General features: G+C 40.7%; 1 protein-coding gene across 2 annotated transcripts in view; it reads left to right on the forward strand.

Moving 5' to 3' along the window:
* The window catches only part of GRAP2 (GRB2 related adaptor protein 2), a 76,208-nt gene that overhangs the window by 12,540 nt on the left and 40,939 nt on the right, over nt 1-22,729 (forward strand). Inside the window, exon 1 of one of the 2 annotated variants that reach the window (XM_075077693.1) lies at nt 21,217-21,343. The exons of the other annotated variant lie outside the window; for it this stretch is intronic. The gene's annotated coding sequence lies outside the window, so the exon portion shown is untranslated. Of the gene's footprint in view, nt 1-21,216; nt 21,344-22,729 lie in introns of those variants that run through there. 2 annotated transcript variants of the gene reach the window in all.

Here is a 22,729-nt window from a genome sequence, read left to right on the forward strand (position 1 = left end):
AATGATAGGGTAGAGACAGGGGCTATATGTGTCTCCATAGTCCTTAGGTAGATGTCCTTGTAGGAAGTCATGACACTCTCCAGCTTCAGGGCAAAGGAGGGAGATGACAGGAGCATATGATGATCTCGTTGTGTCCCTGACCAAGGCTGAGGCTGTAACAGGCAGGAGAACCAACAAACGAATAGCCACCCGCCATCACCATGGGCAGCCCCTGCCTCCCCACCCAGGGCTCTCCCAGCCTCACAGTAAGGCTGTCCATCCCACCTCTCCCTGACACCCAGGAGACACCTGTCCTGGCCCATCATGTCATGAATCCCATGATGATTTGGGCCACCACCAGCACTCTGCCTGCTATGGTATGGCCAATACAGCACTCAGGATGTTGCCAGGAGCTTGTGTGGAACCCAACTCTCAGCCAACCAGGGAAAACAAGTGCAGAGCTGCCTTTGCCCAGGGCTGCGGGGACCTTCCAGCTCCCCGTGAGACCATGAAGGAGTATAGGTAGGGGCTATTTTATCTGTCCTGTAGCACATTGACAGCTCTCCGACTTAGTGGCCAAGGAGGAAGAGGACAGAAGTGTGCCATGATTTAGTGACATGCCTTTATGGAGTCTGGAGAAGCAAAAGAAGTTAATTCCTCCCCATGTCACTACCACCACGGGTAGCCCCTGCTGTCCCTGCCCTTCCATCTCAGCCCTTGTTCACTTCTGCCTCCTCACCTACCAGACTGGCCTCGCACCACCCTTTCTATACCCATCCTGGGCTGTGTGTCAATGACTGCTCTGTTCCATGGCCACTGCCAACATCCTGTCTGCTGCGTTACACCATGACTTCACCAGGGCTGGTTCCCAGAGTTAGTGCTGCATCACTGTGATATGGCTGTTATCTCCCACCATTCAAGTGAGAATAAACAATTAAATACATTAATAATAATGATAATGCTGGGAAGGGCAATAAATTAACTGTAGCAGCCATTTAAAGAAGAGCAGCACAGCAAAGGTTAAGAGAGTTAAAAGCAGCAGGTCCTAGCTGCTGCCTAATTTTAAAGATTTGTGCAATACTTGCTGCTGAGATTTGTGGGTTTGAAGGCTAACTTTTGGATGAAAAATGCTTGTCAAATTGACTGAAGGTAATACTTTATACTTCTGGAATTAAAGACATGTTCAATGCCAAACCCTGCATCCAGGAGTGGCTGACAGTGCTGAGGACATTTTACCATAAGCTGCAAGACTTGCATCTCTCTCTCTGAAATGAGCCAAAGATTTTGTGAAGTTTAGTCCTGTGCTACACACTTCAGTAGGAAACAGAAATGAAATATATGGATTGGCTTCCATCTACTTGGCTCGCTGCAGGTTATTCCATCCCCTTTAACTGGCAGGACCAGAGGCAGTCCTCACAAACTGAAACACAGGAGACTCCATCTGAACATCAGAAAACACTTTTTTTACTGTGAGGGTGACTGAGCACTGGCATGGTTGCCCAGGGAGTTTGTCAAGTCTCTCGTCTTGGAGATATTCAAAACCCATCTAGACATGGTCCTGGGCAACCAGCTCTAGGTGGCCGTGTTTGAGCATAGGTTTGGACCAGCTGGTCTGCAGAGGTCCCTATGTGATAGGTGACTATATAATATTAAAGTCTGACATTTAATTGCCTGCATCGTGTTTTTATAGTTCGTTGCTGACAGTATTTCACGCATGCTCTGAGCCATACCAGTAAGGACTGTCAGGACGCATTAGAATAGGCTGCTCTAGGCATGGTCCACAATCACGTCTGAAGCATGCTCAGACTTCCTTACAAGGAGACCTTTCGATTTGGTTCCAGCTGGAGCTCAGGAGTGTTCTAACATGCAAGCAGGTTAGGCAACTGGGGAACATGGCACAGGATGCGCAGTTGGGAATGAAACTACCTGGCAGTGTTCAAACACCTAAAAACCTCTTTACGGTGCCTTACAGAGATGCTCCCATCAATAAGAATTAAGCCTCTAACATCAGGAAGAGTACCACCTAACGCCATTACTGCTAAAATGTCAGTGTTTCCCTGCTGCTATTGTATTGTAAAAAATCACAGCAGTTCCCTATTTTTAGAACAGAATTGCAAAATATCAGATATCATTGTGGAGTACTATGCCTGAACAACTGTTACCTTTTTCAGGGGGTTAGTATCTTACAGGGATATTTAATTAGACAGTGAGTTGAAACAGGAAAGTGCTTTCTAAATGCTAAATATTGGTATTACAAAGCATGAAAAAGTAAGAAAAGGAAAGCCCTGCTTTCCTAAATTCCTGTGGGCTATGCATGGAAATCGGAATGGACTGAAGCAGATTTTATCTCAAACCATTTAGAAAAAAGAGATGTGCAAGCTTTGCCTGTGCTGACTGAGCAACCATAGAGAGGAACCTTTTACAAAATTCCCTTTGTATTCAGATTGCATGTTTTCCTTCAGCACTATAGATCACGTACAAGCCCTTGCACAGCACGTGTGGGCATCGTTAATAAGATTTAATCTTTATCCGTGCCAAGTTTCATCATCCTCTGAGAAGGCAGCTTGCTGAGCAGAGGGGAGAGTTGGATTGTGGTGGATGCTGCTGATACTATTATGAAACTTGGCAAGAATATGGTGGAATATTGCCATAATATAATAATGTTTTTAAAACAAAAAAATATATCATTTCCAAACCTTTCTGAAGAACAGGGGGCACAATTTATAGGAAATTATTTGTATTCAAGAAGGTGGCAAACTGGTTACAGCAGCTCTGCACAGAGCCCACTGAAATAATCACTATAGGCAGGTAGGAATAAGACAGAAATGAGGCTGCCCTCCATTTCCTCATAAGATGTCAAAAAAGATTTGGGGGCATATTCCTCCCATCTTGAGTGCACAAAGAATTAGTTGCTTTGGCTGGACAATATGTCCTCAGAGTCATATACTGTAGAGTTATAACTGGTTACATTTTGTTTAAAAAGTGCTTCTCTGAAAACATATAAAATCTTTTGGTTTTGAATTTTTTCTTCCTGTTTGTATTCCTCTTTTCTCCTGCTGCTTTGCAATTCAGTTGCTGAAAATATCATTTACCCAGTGGCTGAATACAGATCCAGCGATGGTCTGTATTCTCTACTGTAAACTCTAAGGAACTAATAGCTGCTTGATAATTTCATAGATTTTTTTTTTTTCTGGTTTGCCAGTTTCAGTATAAGTCATACCAGTGCCCTTCCCTGTTTCTGATATTAAGGGAAGAGTACAGGCATGTTTTCCTTACATTGAAGGCTACTGGTTCTTCAATGCTTTGAAATCTTTCAGTGCTCTGTCATTATGCACATACCTTGAGTAATATGGACAGTATATTTATGTATAAAACAGCTTCCAAACTTAACATTTTACCTACATAGGTGAAATATTCCTTACACTTAACAGATTTAAGAAAGTGATAACCAGATACTAATTAACTAGTTTTAAAATAGTCTCTTTGTGCAGAAACTAGACGCCAGGCATCCAATAAAGCATTAAGGGGTAAAGAGTTTTGCCCTGGAAAACCCACACAATTTTATAGATAGATGTTGTTATGCATTTATTCATTATTAATAAATGTAGTGCTGCAAATTTTACACAGCATTTTACATTCTAGGGGGCTTAATTTCTGCTGACTGGTAGCCAGGTGCCAGACCAATTTAGTCAACTAGCCTAATCTCCTGTCTATGTTGCTGAGTCAAACAGTGATATTGTTATTCATAATACATAGCACCTGGTAGATTTAAATAGGATTAACCATGATGTAAGACAGTATTAAATGTGAGTGAGTACATGGCACAATGCAAAACCGTGTGTCTCACTGGGATCTCAGGGCGCAGTTTTACAATATGAAATAACATGAACTCAACTCCAAGATACCACAATGTCCCAGTAAAAACTATCCTGAAGCATTCTGAGCTGCAGATCATTCTTTGCAGATCCAACAGAGCAACAGAGGACCCAGAGAAATCTTTAATGCTCAAACTGTTCAGTTTTATCTCTAATGTAATATTTAAACGGCAGTTCGTACATTTGTTGCAACAGATGTTTGATTCTGTCAGTGGAAGCCAGGCAATACACTACCATGGCCACTTGTATTTGGGAATATGATAGACACTCGGCAAGGTGTGGCTAAGTCCAAGTTCTTACTGTGTTTATGCCAGAGGAAGAAGATGACAGACAAAGTCACTACCTTCATTTCCATTGTTTGTGTCCCACAACTCTGCCCCTGAGATAGCATCCTTATTTGGAGCATTTGACTACTGATGCCATCTGTTTGCTGTTTGTTAGTTATTTGAAGGTGGAAGAATGGAATGATGATTAAAAATAAATCTGTTAGATATCCATCAACTCTTCCCCTCAAAACACACCACTGTTACCTATAAAATAGGCCTCTGGTGATTTCACATTTTCAAAGAACTTGTCTTTCTTGGGCCACTGCTATTTGCCTGGGTCCTGGAGAAAGCAGGTTTTGATGTGACATGGGTGCTGCCTTGGAAAAACATTCTGCTGAGAATTTTTTTTATTATTGGGGGGGAAGGGTGATACTTCTTATACAGGTGTTAAATTTCCTGGAGTTAATTGGGTAGAAAAATGCCTCTGAGGCATCATTCAGTCCATTAACTGCAATGCAAGCTGCCAATGGCTGGAGTTGAATACTAACAGATTTTATAACTCTTTTTGATAACTGACAAAGCCAGACAGATTCACAGTTCAGCATAGCCCTCCTGTTCTTACCTGCTGCCTTCTGTGTTTATATCCCCGGTGTTTGAAACACGCTTCCTTTTTTAACGGGGAAGACGTGAGTATAAGAAGCTGGGTTATTTGCTCATTTATGTGAAAATTATACAGATGAGTGAACACCCAGCAAACCAGGATCAGCATCCCCTCCCCCACTTCTAGCTACTACTTTAAAAGGAACATCATTGCAGCATTATGTCAAAGCAGTGCCTCATAACACATGGAGCAAAACAGGAGTGTAGGGAGCAGTTGAAAAATGAAATTTTGATTCCTGAGACAAATGTGAAAAAAAAGAGAAGGGAAATGAAAAGATGTTGCTGTTATTTAATGTATGTGTATTCTTTTGTTGGCTGCTTCAAATTATGCTGTATGAAAGCTTTTAATAGTCTTTTCCGTGTAGATGGTGTCCTGAATCAGTGTCTCTCCCAGAGAAGGTAGCAAGCTCTTGTAAGCTTCTTCATTGCAGAATCCAGTTCAGCAGAGAGGTGTATAGCAGCGTAGAGCATTCCCTAAACTGACATAGGTTGTATGTGCACCCACTTGGGATATTTACCTCCATATTTCACTTAGGCTATTAGGACCACGCCTTGTAGCTCTCAGTGAGGAGTCTCCAAGCAGAACTTTGTTGAAACAGATCATGACAATTTAGTATGCAGAACACTCCTCTGAGTTTTTATTACACCAATATCCATAGAAGATGCTGACCGTGCAGCCAAATATGGATGAGACATAAAACCCAAAATCCTTATTACTTGGAGTGGATAATTATCCCAAATTACCCTTAAAGGGATACGAGGTTAATTTTAGCATCCTGATCATATTACACTATACGCAGTTAAAAACTCCTCCCTGCAGTTTCTATAGAATATATGCTATTTCTCCCATACTTCCCACGGTGGGTGTTCCGATATGATCATGAAGGGACCATATAGCTAACTATTTAATAGCTTGTTTATCTGTCTGCTGTGTAGTATCCCTGCAGCAGTCTTATTTCTTTGTTTGAAGGATTTTATATACATGCATTTATAAGGCACTTGGGAACGTGAAGATAAAAAGCAGCAAATAAATATGTTTGGAAAGGATATGTTGTACCAAATCAGCAAAGGGTAGAGAGCTCCAAAAAGGAGAAGGGAAGAAAATTGGCTCCACCTTAGAAAACTAATGTGAGAGCTGCTGAGTAAAAAAGAACAGTCATCCAGCTGGGATTTATTAAGTGGAAAGCTTTTTTTAAAAAAAAAATCTGTGGAAGACCAGAAATCAAAGATCGCTGTATATTTACTGGCTTTTTTGAAGCATCTGTTCTCTAATATCAGAGTATCTCACAAAGACTAATCAACTGATCTTCAGAATATCCGTATGAGTTTGAGATGTGTTAGCCTCATTTTACCATCAGAGGAATAAAGAGATTATTCGTTCAAGACTACACAGAAAATCTGTGACAGAAATAATAATGTAGGCCTGTATCCAGTGCAGTGACTCAACCATAAAGTCATCAATCTTCTACCAGGGTAAGAAGGCAATAAGGGAGGGCTGTTGGTATAATTCATGGGCAAAGGAGATAAGCTGATGATAGACATCCACCCCACCCCCACCCCCAAACAGATGGAGAGGGCTATATTGTTCTGGTTATGGTGGAGAAAATCTACCTTTATTTTTGGGATTTGGCTAAAGGCATATAGAATGCTATAAATGTATTTTCAGCTAACCCTTGCTGGGCATCTCTGATGGTGGGTGAGTAAAAAAACCAGGACCTTTTACTTGTAGTAAAATCTGAGACTGTGTTTTGAGCTTTGTCTGCATGTGGTCATTTGATGGAAAGTTAGGCTTGTGTGCCAGTGAAGATGATAACACCTATGTTACAGGAAATTCAAGCCTTTTAGACTGATAGAATACAGATATAGCTGACATAAAAAAGGATAAAATGTCCGCTTTGCTGCTCTAAGGGGAGTTTAAACTGGAATTTCTAATATTTAAAAAAGAACAACAAAAATCATGTTATTTAAATAAACTTTTAAAACTTTTTTCCTTCTGCCTTTAGCCATACGCTGCTAAGATTGTACAACTAAAAGTGTTATCTCCATTAAAACTTTTACTCATTGCGATTGCTGCGTGAGCTGACCACATTTTATGCCTAGTTACTATGGGGACACTTGTCATGCACTGTTGTCTGAGCGTATCTCATTATTTATGTTACTGCCAGTGGGAACATCTTTGTGACCACATTCAGCCTGGTTAAGTGAGATTTTAATGCTAGGACTTGCACAGACACCATATTGTAACTGCTGTAGAGCATTGAAGAAAGCGGATGCGACTTTCATTAGCTATATTAACTTATTTGTAATAAAGGGTTCTCAGGCTTTCATCCAGATTTTCAAGGTACATCTATCAATTGCATCATCTGCTCCTAAGGCATCTGAGGGCTCAGAAAAGTAGGACTACCATCATTATGCTTACTTTATCTGTGCAGAAGACAACTTAATTTTACAATCTTTAGGGCTCCTCTGGTCAAAGAGGTTTAAATTCACTCCTTCTAGCAGTTCTTAGTAAATAGAATAAAATTGCCCTTATCCAGCACATTTACTATAGAGACAGTTGATCAAAGGAAGCTACAGGTAACTGAATTCAACAGTGCATGTATATGGTTTACTTTTTACTTGCACTATAGTTTTTCACATAGTCCTGGCAATGTAAAATGTTCTTAAGAGTGGATGCAAATGCAGTGCAACTTATAAAAATTTTTAAGTCTTTGCCAGATTTACTGCTCATGATTTCCAGAGTTGTGTAAAAGGGTGTGATTTTGTACTACAGCATCCAATGGTTGGCAGTTGTTGAAGTGGGCAATCTCACAACTTCGTTTCTCCTCTCTTCTTCCCCAACATGGATTCCTGCCCACTTTTCCCTAGAGCTTCAACCATGAGATTAAAGAAGCTACACAGGAAAAAAAAAAAAATTCATTTTTCTAAATGTTATTACATTCTCCACTGGGGTTACACGAGTACGGCTTCCTGCACAAGTGCATAGCTAGAGCTGAGAGGAAGGAATGGGATGATTCCCTTTGGAAATTTGAATATATTTGGATTATTGCACATGTTGTAGGAATCATAATGAAAAAAAAGTAACTCCCTTTGCTGTGTTGTGAGGAGCTTACACAGGTGTATCTTTCAGCATCAATTTGCTTTCAAAAGAAAAAGCTACCAGGCTCCAAATGAGAGATACATATTCTTTAAGGCCTTGTGGAGCACACACTGGAGGCACTTTGGTTCTTCAGCTTCTTGGTTTTGGTATGATTATTATTTTTCCCCAGTTAACTGTAAACAGAATTTAATGTGGAAAAATAGTATCTAATAATATCAAAGATTCCAGTTATACCCATGCAAGTGTATTTGAAGCTAAGATGGAACTATTGAAAAAGAAAAAAAAAAGAGCTTAGGCTGTTAGGAATTTCTTTTATATCAGGATGATTTAATCTCCCATAGAAAATTCATTTCTGAAGTTTCTTCTGTTAGACTACGTGGTGTTCCAAATATTTAAGAAATAGATCAGCTGAAACTTTTTGTCTAAAAATGTTTACGTTTTCTGGAAGAGGAAGAAGGCTACAGCTCCTTTCTGGTGAGAAAGAGAAAGTAAGCTTGAGAGGTAGAAAGCGAAAAGCTGCAGATTAAAATGGTTTTCTCTGTCCTGGTTTAAAAAAAAAAAAACAAACCAGAAAAAGAAAAAGAGACTAGTAATGTACAGCATTTTGAGTGTTAGCTGATTTTTTTATCAGCCAACAAATAAATTGTGCTGGAACATTAGACTGACTCTACTCCCATGGTGATTAGATATTACAGTACATATGGTATGGAAACATTAAGCCGTGTTTGAAGACCTCACAACGCCTAAACACAGCATGCCTGCCAACTGTTGACCATACGCTATAGCTGACATAAACATGGAGCTGCCTCCTGCTATCCTGCACCTGGATTTGTTACGCAGATAAATCTTAGATGTTATTGCAGAGAAAGGCCTAGCAAGGACTTCATATACCTTCTCTCCACAATAGCTGCAGCAAGTAGACCATACATCCCCACCAATAAAAACAGATGTAATCTTCTGTCTGTTTGAAATGAGCTTGTCACATCACGCAAGATTTGTTGTCACCCTGTCCAAAAATTGCAGCATTTCTGTTTTTCTCTTTTACTGAAACTAGACAGTATTATATCCTTTATGTTATACTGACTGCACCTAAAATGCAAAAACATTTAGGACTGATGGGTCAGGATGAAAGGTGCAGCAACAGACTAAATGCTGTACACAGTGACTTTGGTTGGTTTGGACGGTATGTCAACTTGAATAGTCATGTTCCGTAACTTCGTATTCAATATCTGGCATTTAAGTCCTAGAAAAACAAGCCAAAAATTCTGAGTAGATTTTTTCTGATATTAAACACTGGCTTCTTTAGTGAAGTTTCCTACTGCAACTTCAGCTCAAATGACATTTACAGCATTTTAGAAGATTATCTGAACAAAATTAACTCCTGGCAATATTAATTATTCACAAGTTTCCCCTCCTTTCATTTTATAGTTTAAATGTTATGTAGAATTATTTACTCATGAATAAATAGCCTTGATGTTTTTTAGACCTCTGTAATATCTGATATATGTAAAAGCTGTACAAAAATAACTGAAAATATGCTTCCAGTGGGCAATCTCTCTTTGTTTTTTGGCACAGAGCCATACTGATTAAGTTAACATTAACATACAGTCATCATGTTCCCATGTTATTTCACAGTGAATATCATCTGACGTTTTATTCTGAAAGTAGTGATCCACCTGGGAAGTGGAGGTCTTTTCTGAATCCTGCCTAAAATCCAAAGAATTCATTCCTCCCTTTTCCTGTATATCCTATATAGTTTGTGTGAATACCAGTAGCCTCTAAATTATGCAAGACATCTGTAGCTATGATGAAGCATAAAGAAAGCTGTTGTACAAATGTACTGTAATCACTCTATTGATCTCTATCCACCTTTTCAGAGCATTTAATCTACAGTTTCTATAGCCTGCCTGTTCTTCTAGTATTGGTCTCTGTAATTTCAGCCCCAATGCTATTACACAGTTTGAACAAGAGTGCATTAAACTGATTACTTGTTATTCCCCTACTGATGCTCTCTTCCTAGTTCTGCACAGCCACCTCAGTCTCGACCCAAAGCAATTTGTTTTCCTGGTTGTGGGATCCCAATGCACTTTCTGTCAAGCTATTTTAAGACTAACCATCAATAGATCCTGCTCTTCCAATTTTGAGTGAAAGCTTTTGGTCACACCAAGTTGTACCAAACAGTGACTAAGACAACAGACAAACAGGCTGAGAGAGAAATGTCTGCTAGGTTTAAACACCCACAATACAATTCTATTTGTGACTACATAAGAGAGTACCATAACAGACCCATTACTTTAGACCTAAATGCTTCCATTTTCCACTTTTTCTGAAACCATTTACCTATAGTTTTTACTTTTTGTATTGTATGGATTTTTAACATTTATTTTTAACAGATAGCACCTTTTTCAGCATGGAAAGTATTTTTTTTTTAATCAACTAAAGTTTTAACACATATATTCTTAAAATCTAAGCTTGAGCTGTTTAGGTTGAAGTTTGTCTGAATTGGGAAGTTCTAGTAGGAGCTGAGAGAAATACAACATTGGTGAACAGCCTTTGTTAGCAGCCCTCTTAGGGGACAGCATAATATAGGAGATAAAACATCTAGTTATGATTTAGTTATCTTGATGCCTGTTAGTCATATTAGTTATTCTGATGCTGTCAGGAACCGTAGGAAAGGGAAGATAAGGCAGATTTTTCCTAGTTTTGGCATGCTGAGCAGAGACATCAACATATGCTACAGACTGCCTCAAGAGACAGGTTGCAGATACTGAAAGACCTCTGGCTTCCTCCTCTCTTAGAATTATCAACCTGAAAATTCAGTATTAAGATCTCCTTCTCTGTGTATTACTTTTTCTCTTTCATTCCTTGTTTCTATTGTTGAAAATTTTTCCAAGCACTGAATCTGATAATGCCCTTAGTTTTCCTCCAGTGTCACACTCATTAATTCTGGTCTGGGGTGTCCTAAATAGACTGACCCGAAGGACAAATTAAATGGAGATGCAGCTGGTAGTTCAGGTGGTTACTCTGGTCATTGATAAGTACAGGGCTTTTAAATTGCTTTTCAGAGGGTTTTTGAAGTTGAGATATTTCACTTCACAAATGGGATGGAGTAAGACTGCATGTATTGCCGGTTATCAAAACCCAGGTGAAGGAGAATAGCTAGTTAAGACAGTGACACACCTCTTAGAACTGAGTGACCAAATGTTAGTTGATTTTTTCTTACTTGTTCTGAAACCACATTAAATCACATATTACTTTCAAGTTAAGCAGTGACAAGGTAGAAGCACATGCCACCTTTGGCTAAGAGAGGAAAGAAGGGCATTGAAATGCAAATTTTCATGGTACAGTTAGAGTTTTCCTTAGTCTAATCTCATAGCTCCCAGATTTTTGTACAGTCATTAAACAGCCTTGAATTTATCTCATCTATCAGTAAAAAATCAAGCAAAAGCATTATGCACAGCTGTACTATAGAAGCATCATAATGTAATTATTTCATTGCCCAGAACAGATGCATGCTGTTGGCAGCTCAGAGCCAGTAGGAGCTGCATGGAGCTTGTTTCAGCGGGAATTCACTTTCACATGCATCACTTGGGGACATGAATGCGCAATGTGACAGGCCCATCACTACCAATAATTCATCTAATTTACTATAGCAAAGCGGATACTTGGTTGTGTCTGAAAGCCAACAGGTCAGTGGCTTCATCTAGCAGCTCATGCTGTTCCCAGCAGTGCTACGTTCCAACTAATAATTTAATCGTGTATTTGAAGTTCAGTTCCTAGCAGTTTACCTCCTCTTTCTCATTTTTTTTCACTTCTACTTAAAAATATAATGGTCCATTTCAGCAAAATTAACTGCAATTTCATGGATCACTACAGTAGGAATAAGTTTTACACATAATACTGTAATCCATCTATTTGTTCCCCAGAATGAAAATTGACTTGATGAGCAATTCTGTGTCCTATGTAAATAGCCCTCGTTCTAATTGAGAGTGCTGTATTTTCGGTGCAGAAGGGGGAGGGAAAAGAAAAATGTTTCTCTGGCTTTAACTTTCTGATAATTGTTCCAGAATATTTAATTTAAATTTTAAAAAGTCTATCATATAAAAAATATAGGCAACAGCTACCTTGATTTCTTTTTGAATGAAAACTCTGGTGCGCTGCTTGTGCTTCATTCTTTCTTTTTCTTAGAAAAAGTTTTCAAAATTTGGATGCTCAGATGATAATATCTAGAATATACAATTCCTCTATCAGGTAGATACCAGTTACCATATGGACAAGATCTTGTTCTTCCATCAATGCATCAGTAATGTGCAAGAAGAAACACTCTACAATAGGATGAACAATAGGAAGTTCACTTTCCATGGCCCTCTTATGTTCAGATTCTCTGCAGGGATTGCCAGCAGGTGGAATAATTGATATGAACTGGATAATTGTCTTTGTAGTGTGGGTATTTTCTACTATGAATTGATTGGCTTTTTAATTTCTTTTCACTATAAAAATGTTAAACAGTGATTATCAAGAACTTCCTGCAGGTTCAGAGCTAAAAATAATGTCTAGAGATGATATTGAAAATAAAGATCACAGCTGTTAGAGATAATATGTTGTTACAGGTTTCCTAAACTACAGTTTCTCAACCAATTTGATTAATTATGAAATAGAAAAAGTTATTTAAATGTCAATGGTAGATGTTTGAGGGGTAAACATTGAGTAATGGAAGCTTCATTGGACTACTGATTTGAAGTTCATTAAGTTAGTGTAACCTAACTACTCCAAGAAGAACAAATCTACATTATCAAAATTAGAAGGTAGTAGGTTTTTTTAACAAAGAAGGAAGTATTCTTCCATACTGTGCATTAAGTAAATTGTGGTATTTATTCATAGAATCATAGAATCATTAAGGTTGGAAAAGACCTCTAGTATCATCAAGTCCAACCATTAACCCAACACCACCACGTCTCCTAAACCATGCCCTGAAGTGCCACGTCTACATGTTTTTTGAACACCTCCAGGGATGGTGACTCCACCACCTCTGTGGGCAGCCTGTTCCAGTGCCTGACCACTCTTTCAGTAAAGAAATTTTTCCTAATAGCCAATCTAAACCTCCCCGATGAAGCTTGAGACTATTTCTTCTCATCCTATCACTTGGGAGAAGCCCACCTCACTACAACCTCCTTTCAGGTAGTGGTAGAGAGCAATAACGTCTCCCATCAGCCTCCTCTTCTCCAGACTTAACAATCCCAGTTTCCCCAGCTGCTTCTCATAAGACTTGTTTTCCAGACCGTTCACCAGCATCATCGCCCTTTTCTGGACACGCTACAGCAACTTAATGTCCTTGTACTGAGGGGCCCAAAACTGAACACAGCATTCAAGGTGCACCCTCACCAGTGCCGAGTACAGGGGTACAATCACTGCCCTACTCCTGCTGGCCACACTGTTTTTGATACAAGCCAGGATGCTGTTGGCCTTCTTGGCCACCTGGGCACACTGCTGGCTCATGTTCAGCCCGCTGTCAACCAGCACCCCCAGGTCCTCCTCCACTGGGCAGTGTTCCAACCACTCTTCCCCAAGCCTGTAGCGTTGCATGGGGTTGTTGTGACCAAAGTGCAGGACCCGGCACTTGGCCTTGTTAAATCTCATACAGTTGACCTCAGCCCATTGATCCATCCCTCTGCAAAGCCTTCCTACCCTCAAGCAGATCAACACTTCCACCCAGTTTGGTGTCATCTGCAAACTTATTGAGGGTGCACTCAATCCCCTCATCCAGATCATTGATAAAGATATTAAAAAAGACTGGCCCCAACACTGAGTCCTGGGGGAACACCACTTGTGACTGGCCACCGGCTGGATTTAGGTCTGTTCACCACAACTCTCTGGGCTCGGCCATCCAGCCAGTTTTTAACCCATCAAAGAGCACAGCTGTCTAAACCATGAGCTGCCAGCTGCTCTAGGAGGATGCTGTGTGAGACAGTGTAAAAGGCTTTACTAAAGTCCAGGTAGACAACGTCACAGCCTTTCCCTCATCCACTAGGTGGGTCACCTGGTCATAGGAGGAGATCAGGTTAGTCAAGCAGGACCTGCCTTTCGTGAACCCATGCTGACTGGGCCTGATCCCCTGGCTGTCCTGCATTTGCCTGGTGAGCTCACTCAAGGGGCCTGTAGTTCCCTGGATCCTCCTTCTGGCCCTTCTTGTAGATAGGTGTCACATTGGCAAGCCTCCAGTCATCTGGGACCTCCCCGTTAACCAGGACTGGTGATAAATGATGGAGAGTGGCTTGGCAAGCTCCTCCACCAGCTCCCTCAGTATTCTCGGGCGGATGCCATCGGGCCCCATAGACTTGTGAGTCTTCCTCCTGGATTATGGGGGGTTTATTCTGCTCCCCATCCCTGCCTTCCAGCTCAGGGGGCTGAATACACTGGGTATAACTGGTCTGACTATTAAAGACTGAGGCAAAGAAGGCATTTAGTCCCTCAGCCTTTTCCTCATGCTCTGTGGCAATGTTCCCTTCTGCATCCAGTTGAAGATGGAGATTGTCCTTGCTCTCTTTTTGTTGTTAATGTATTTGTAAAAGCAGTTTTTGTTATCCCTTACAACAGTGGCCAGATTGAGTTCTAGCTGGGCTTTTGCCTTTCTAATTTTCTGCCTGCATGACCTAACGAGATCCCTGTACTCTTCTTGTGTTGCCCACCCCTTCTTCCAAAACTGGTAAACTCTTCTTTTTTTCCTGAGTGCCAGCAAAAGCTTCCTGTTCAGCCAGGCTGGTCATCTTCCTCGCCGGTTTGTCTTATGGCACATGGGGACAGCCTGCTTCTGCATCTTCAGGACTTCCTTCTTGAAGACTGTCCAGCCTTCCTGGACCCCTTTGCCCTTCAGGACTTCATCTCAAGGGAGTCTCCTCACCAGTTCCCTGAACAGGCAGTCTGCCCTCCAGTCCATGGTAGTGGTTTTGCTGACACCCCCCCCTTCTTTTCTTTCATTGCCACAGAGTGTAGCAAAGGGCAAAAATACAAACAGACACATTTACAAAAATAAGTGGTTCTTAAATATAATTGTTCAAATACAATCTGTGGCCCAAGAAGTCCCTAGATTGTTGTAGGGAACAATTCCTGGAAGGAAAGTCAAGAGAAGGCTCACTTTGTTTCTTTTCTTCCTGCCCATTTTCAGTAAATAGATATTATTGGCACTCTCAGCTAGAGGACACTGGGCCAAACAGGCCTTTTGCCTGACCCTGTACACTACTGTAGTGCTCTTATGTGTATTATGGCATCTTTTGTATGATTTCTTGGCAAAACCACATTTGCTTCAAAACCAACTTGTTTCTACCAGTGGCATCTGTCAGAACTGCAGAATGAACAAACCTGCTGGCTGAAACTGCTTCAGCACTTGCTTCCTAACTGACATACCCCTGGGGTGCTGCTTAGTAACTTAAGTTGTCTGGGCTACCATCACACCGAGCAGCCATGTTGATTACCCTGTTCTCATATTAGTACTCATATAACTAGGAATTTGTATCACAGATTCTGTCTTTGCCGTTGCACTTCCCTTCATTAATCTAGGAAAATATAGCCATGAGAGAGCAATATATTTTAATATATTTTAATCTATTTTAATATGTATTTTAGGGCCAGGAAATATTAGTTTGTCTTGCTTATTTTCAAGCCACTAATTTTCAGAAATGACAAATGGATGCTAATTTCTTTACAATTTTCAGAATTTCAGCTCATCTGTCTTTAGATTAAAAAATATTTCCACTGATATGCAAGCCTAAAGTCAGCAGTGATGTCATTTTTCCTAAGTTCTTACTTGTAAAGGTGTCAGTATTTTTATGTATTTTTTTTCTGAAAATAACATGGAAAAGGTGTGATTTCTTTGTGCAGGTATAATTAGTTGCTATCTTTCCTTTAGCAATTAGCTTAAATAATCACCCCAAAATCCTAATTTTAATTGACAGGCCTTCTCAAGTCATCCTTGATTCCTTCCAGTGTCATCCATATAATGAAAATTCTTCAGTGTTTCAATGTTGAAGAAGCCCTGTTGACAATGGTGTCTGACTTTCTCTGATCCATTATTTATAACACAACTCAACTGTGTGAGGCACTTACAGACATGCCTCCAATTCTTTCCACAGTCTTTCATCCTGTGGCATACCATGTCCATAATCTCAGAAAGAGAAACTGCACTGTTAGTTCACTGATCTCTCACATTAGTGAACTCAGGGGGGTGGAGGCGCACAGGGCAGGAATCGTTAGAAGTTGCTTGCTTCTCTGACTTTTAATTTGGCCTCAGAATAATTTTTTGCAAAGTTCTTGTGCCTCCTGGGTTCCATAGGTAAAAAGTTATTTTGCATCTACAGTCACTAAGCGATTCCAGACATTTCTCACAGTGCTTATTCTATTTTCCAAATCAGAAAACTCAACACAGTTCTGTAAATGAAACAGCTCAAACACGGTATCATTCACTTAAAGAGAAAGAAGCAGAGACAGAAATAACGTCATTCTCCATTTCTCATCTGTGTAAGACAGCCAACATTGGGATTTCATGGTAGCAAAATTAATGAACAGGAAGACAGAAGAGACTGCTTTCTGCAATAACCTTTTGGTCCCATTCAGCCTGTCCTTAACCAAAAATACAGCAACCATGACAGAGCCAGGGAGAAAATACAGAGAATATGCCTAGCCTCTCCTTTTGCAGAGAGTAGAGTTTGACACCAAACTAGAAGGAAAGTGCCTTGGTTCTACTCAGTAATGTATGCCGTAATAAGTGTTTTGACATTTATAGGTTGAGAACACCATATTCCATTGTTTCACAATGAAAAGTCTACCAAGAACATGGAGAGCCCTAGCAAGTAAAAGAAGAAATGGATAATTTTATTTTCCAGTAAGCTTGTTTAAATGTAGCCTAACACCTTCGCCTATTAAACCACAGCTTCAGTTGACTTATGGTGCTACCGTAGCTAGCATTTTGATTGCACCTATAACAAGATCCAAATGCAAATGTCAGATCCAGTGAAAGTTACATTACAGCAAAAGGACAGTATCTGCAACTAGGGAGAAGGGAGGAAAATGTCTCATGTCAATCTGTTGCAACCCTTCTGCCTACGGATTTGTTGAAGGGCTCTAAACAAGAGCAGAGGTGAAGGAATTAAAACAAGAGCTTCCATTTGTCTGTGAATTGCCCGGCTATACGGTAACAACAGTGTTTCCAGACTGATCGGCTTGGATCTGTCAGCTTTCACAGCTGGTATACTCAATAGGAGGTGCATTTTAGTCAATGCAGTAACAGCATAAAAAGGGAATGAATTGTCATTTCACAGCTCTATGAGATGTTCTTGTTCCCCTCCCTCCCTTTTATTAGTTAGCATCAGGCTGGGTAGATTTCTGTGCAATTCCCAGCTGAGTCACCAGAGAAGGGCCGCCTTCATCATGTATCAATTTGATTTCAAGCCCTGACAAACACCCAGCCTCAAGAAGGCAGACAATCTGTAATACATTTCATGAGAACAAAAGGTAAAAATATTAAAATCCATAATAAATGTTTGTTTTCCAACTGATCCCCCTCCCCACAACCCCACTGATGCATGTGCTTCTGCTAGCTACCACAGTCCAGATTGAGGGATATTTTTAATGCAATGATAGGCATGAATTTCAAGCAAAAGAGCAAAATGGTACCTTTTTAATTTTTTAAAGAATAGAGCTAATTAACATTTTTATCAAACTACACACATCTTCAAATGACTTAGATGGGAAATATATTGGTTTAATTAAGATTTCACAGGGAGAGACAGTTGCAAACACTTGGAACTGAGAGAAAGTGGGATCTTTATGAGGAGGGTGCTGTATGTTTTACAACTCCCTGTGTCTCTTTGTTGTTTGCACTTCAAATGGAGTCCATTTTTATCTGTCTCTCTCCTGCTGAGAGAAACTGATTTTATCATGTATTTCAATGAAGCTATTAAAAACTTCAATCATGAGAGTCCTCTTTTGCCTTTGTATGTTTCTCTCTCTCTTTGTCAGAGTTGCACTGTGACATTGGTTATATGGCAGCACATATTGATTTGCTTTGTTTTACAAGTCGATTAGATAATCCTTCTGCAATCATAACTTGCTTTAACAGAAGACTTAGTACCCATGTTTTCCTTAGCTGGGTCCCCACTCAGATTGATTTTTCTAAGTCCAGGGTTTTGATGAGTATGCCATGCTTTCTTCTGTTTGTTTGTTTTTAGCAAATGGTGAAAAGTTCCAGAGTGACAACTTGAAGTTCTATACACATACAAAAAGAACAGCATGAACAATGCCAGCATATACTTTCCCCTCACTCCAGGAGCTCAGGAATATTTCAGAGGTGTAAAAAGAATGTACTACAGTGACATGGCATTACAATACAAGTATTTTGGGGGCAATACCACACAGGATTTCTGCACTGACAAATCATATACTCTGAATGCTGAGATGTAGTTACTTATCCAGTATCCTAGGACACTAAAAGGGTAGGATGTGCTAGGGATAAAAACACATCAAAATGGTTGTATCATAACTAGAACAAGTTATTAGCCTAAAAGATCCTCCTCTGATAAAAAAAAAATTACAAAAAAACCCACAAAACCAAAAAAAACCCTGAAATATAAAATTTAGTAGATGTTTGCATTTAAATAATATTCAAATTGAGCATTGAGATGGTAAAGGCCTGAAGCCTGGATATAGCTGTGCATTAATTTCCTGTCGTTTGCTTTTGTTTGTCGGTTAATGTCAGACAAATCATGTCATATAAATGAAGCTAAACACTGTTGAGGTCTTAGTGTTAGTAGACAAGACATCAACATTTGATTCTTGCATTCTGTGCCTCTGTTCTTGAGCCAGCTCGGTGTGATTAGTGCTACAATGCTGCATACATAACTGATTTTTAGTTTGCAAGATTGATGTCTCTAATGCAAAACAAAAAAGTATTTTTGGCTGAATACTTGGGCATATTTTATCTCAGGCCAAATGGAAAGTTGTGTTTTGCCCAAAAATATGTTTTATTGTTTAAGGTGTTTTTATCTTTCTATTCAAATAAAGTAAATTTTGATATAAGGAGCTGTTGTCAGCTGCAAAATCAGAATATTTCGTATTGGAAGTACTTAAACCATTAAAAATGGCAAAAGAGTAATTTAATAGAAATTCACAGAAAAGCTTAATCCTTCTCTCTAACTTTTCAGTCAAAAGATATTATTAAGAATACTTTTTTCAATTTAGATGTTTCAATATTATCAATAAAATTCTGCCCATTTCTGTTTGTAACACTTGTGCTCTTTGGAGGGACAAAGATGGAACCTGAGCAATCCGTCTGCTTGTTCTTCAAAGTCAACAGAAATTAGGAGTTAAAACATTCTTTTCTGTTGCTTTTGAGCAGCGGGCTGGAAAAAGCACAGACTGTTTGGCCAGGCTCTGAACCATACCCAGGGAAATGGAATCCTATCCAGATCCTCAAACAAGTACAAAGTCAAGAAAAGAGGCTTCAAGAAATCAGGGCATGTGGATCTCACTGACTCAAGAATCTGATAATTCATGAATCTGTTTCAGCTGCAGCAAATGGTCCTTTCCTGGCTTACAGTCTACCAGACAGAATTTAGGTTATGGTTTTAGGCTATGATTTTAAGTGGTCTTAGAGTGATGGCTGCAGGGAGAAATTTCACTTGATGTCAATTTTACTTTTTACTTTTCTCTGAAGTGCCTGGTGCTAACAGTGGCAGGCAAGGTACCAGGCAGCCCATGGGCTAGGTCAAGGGCTGCATTTCTTAAGGGGGCTTTCTGCTCTCCAGCAGCAACCAGTTTTCCAATCACCCATGTCCCTTCTCCCACAGGGGCCCTGCTGGCCCCTGGAAGTGCTCAGGCAGGAGGAGGGATGAGAGCTCTGAGGGCAGGGAAGAAAACATGTGAGGGAAACAGTCTTCCCGGAGGCCAAGCCCCAGCAGGGACAGGATGAGCATAGGGCAGGGGTAACTCTTGCCCCACTGTAATTAGTGTGTGGAGTTAATTACCAATGGGGTTGATGTAGGTGAGGACACACTGGTGGACTCACACCACCGAGATCAGCCATCTCCTTATTCCCTGTCCCTGCACCTCGTTACCTCAGGAAGCCTGAACAGCAGCCACTATTGGGTAACCTTTTCCCAGGGAGATTCAAACTGTTGTCAATCACCTGCAAACACCCACCCGCTTTCTTTCCTAATCCAATCAGAATGCTATCAAGCAGCCCTCCCTTCCCCCATAGAGTCCTTGCATTCAGAGGAGCTGTCAATCACTCCTCTAGCCCCACCCCTCCCTGGCTTCCAGGCTCCACTGTGAGGGCCAGGAGACCTCTGCCATTTTGTGTAGTGGTGGCAGGAAGGGGAACTGATAGGGATGTGAGGGGGACAGCTTAGTGTGGTAACCCAGCAGTGTCTTTTCAGCCTTTACTCACCTGAGGAGAAAGCCTTAGTTATAGTTCTATTTTTATGGCATTTATGTGGTCCATAAACATTTTGCCATCTGCAGGAGCCATAGCACAGGTGTTGGCCAAACTAATCGTCACTGCTTTGGGTGGCCACCAGTCTCCCGCAAAGCACCCCTGCTAGTGACTAAACTGATGCAATGACTAAATAGGCAAATGTGCCTTTTCTGTGTTCTTATAAGGATCAGATTTTCATACCTCTTTTCTCACAGCTTGAAGACAGCCCCCCGGGTTCATGCTAATCACACAATCTGATGAAATCCTGGATCCGTTCTTGCATCAACTCCTTCTTGGCCTGTGCCTGCACAGGAACAAGATGGTCTTTGTATTCACCTGTGTTTGCTTACAGAGATACAAGCACCTCGTCATGTGTGGGTGCACTGTGTGTGTGCACCCATAGACTGTCACACCAAATGGGACGTGGGGCAGGAGAAGTGCTCCACAAGATCTTACACTGATAGCTTATGACCACCACTGTCACCCCATATTAGAGAAGAGGGCATATTTTAGGAGACCTTTGGTGGCTTGCTCCTGGGGATCACTACTTGTGTCCAAAGGGGCCAGTTCTTTCCAGACAGATACATTAAATAACTGAGCGTTGAGCAAGTTATGGGGTGCCCCAGTGCATGACATGCAGCTGGAGCAGCAAACAGCTGTAGCATTCAAAGAAACTGCTCTAGAGAAGCTGTAACCCTTGCAGTAAGAGAATAAAACCACACTAAGCTGAGTCGCACACCCAGCTCCGTAAGCTACCGTGCCTGTGAGTTCCTGCATGGTTTGCGGTTTGCATCCTGCCAGCTTGATTGGCTGTGTCACGAGGGAGAGGTGAAGATGCCGTGGTGAAGACTTGTGTGTCCCACGTGGCTTTGCAGACTTCGGCCCTTGTGCTGAGGACAGGAGGCAAGTTGGTGATCTTGTTATGAAACTCGGGCCATTCCCCACTGCTTTGTCTCAACACAGATCCTGAAACAGCAGAGTGCAACCACCTGCCTCAAAGGTACAGATCTGCTCAGCTGCTTGCTTCTTTCACTATGAAGTTTTAAGGGTAGACGCGCTGCTTGAATTAGCATCACATTTTCTGCGGAGTTAAACAAGTAAGGTCTTAGCTGCAAGGCTCAAGATTTAGTGTGTTTTTGTTTCCACCGCAGGTGCAGCAAGTTTTTCTCGTTGTCAATGGGGGATCAGGACTATGCTCAGAAGGAGGGTATTTATTGGAACAGAGCAAAGAAAATAATAAATGGGGAGATTTTTTTTTCAGTCAGAAGCACAAAGCAAAGAGATATCCAGATTTCCCAGAAACTTTAAGGTTACTCTGACAGAGATCAGACTATTGTGTCTCTAAGACACCCAGTGTGATCACAATGACTGGGGCAAGATGCCTAGAAAGAAAAATGCTTCTGGCATCTGTAGATCTGTAGATCTGGCACCGTTGACCCTCCTTTTGATGTCTTCTGTGGAAAGTGGTGCGGTCTCGAGGGGTCAGGCATGAATGTAATTTCTCCTCAATTGCTTTTTAACGTTCTTGTAAAGCTTTTTGATGCACTCTAAGTGTAATATGCAGTATTGTTACAAGACATTTCTTTAGAATGGAGTGCTATAAAGCTGTATGGCAAGGTCTGTGTGTGTTTCATCTGTGTTTGTGTGCATAAGGAAAGATCATAATACTTGACTTGTCTTGTAGTTAACCTGTGAGCAAAAGGCCATCGGTCTCCAAGACATGATTTAGTACACGCTATCAGCACAAAATCTTCTTAGAAAAAAATAATAATCTAAACTGTCTTCAGCAGCAGCAGGAGAAGCTGTCACATTTATATTGGTCTGGAGAAGAAAGGTTTTATAATGACTGAGTTTTTAATAAATAGGTATGGCAGGAGTCACTGCATTTTGGGGTGAGAAAGAATTGCCCACCAGTTATGATTTGGCATGGAAGACTGTAGCTGATGCAGCTAGGAGTGCCAGTCATCCACTTGTAAGCGGGAAGAGGGAGAGGCCCATGCTTTAGCCTCTATTCCCAGGTTTCTGAATAGGACATAAACCCTGGGTATGATGTGATGGTGAAATGAGTTGTGGAAAGCTATAGAGAAAACATATTCCCTTAGTAGTGGCTCGGTGAAAAAATGTTCTTGGTGTCCCAGTGAAGCAATTCCTCTTACTTTCCTATCTAGTTACATTTACTTCTGTTTCTCACTTGCACCAAAACTTGACAATCCCACAGATAAGAGATTAAACTGAAAATAGCCCTGTGTGTCACCCCCATTTCTATCAAGAAAGCAGAATAACCTGGAGACGGATGGATAGGCAATGTGAAACGTACACATCTAAACTTAGCTTAGTTTTGTTGTCTGGATTTTTAAGTTGTTTTCGTCTCTATCACTCCCTTCCG

The sequence above is a fragment of the Phalacrocorax aristotelis genome, chromosome 1 (assembly GCF_949628215.1).
Source record: "Phalacrocorax aristotelis chromosome 1, bGulAri2.1, whole genome shotgun sequence".
NCBI classification, from domain to species: Eukaryota; Metazoa; Chordata; class Aves; order Suliformes; family Phalacrocoracidae; genus Phalacrocorax; species Phalacrocorax aristotelis.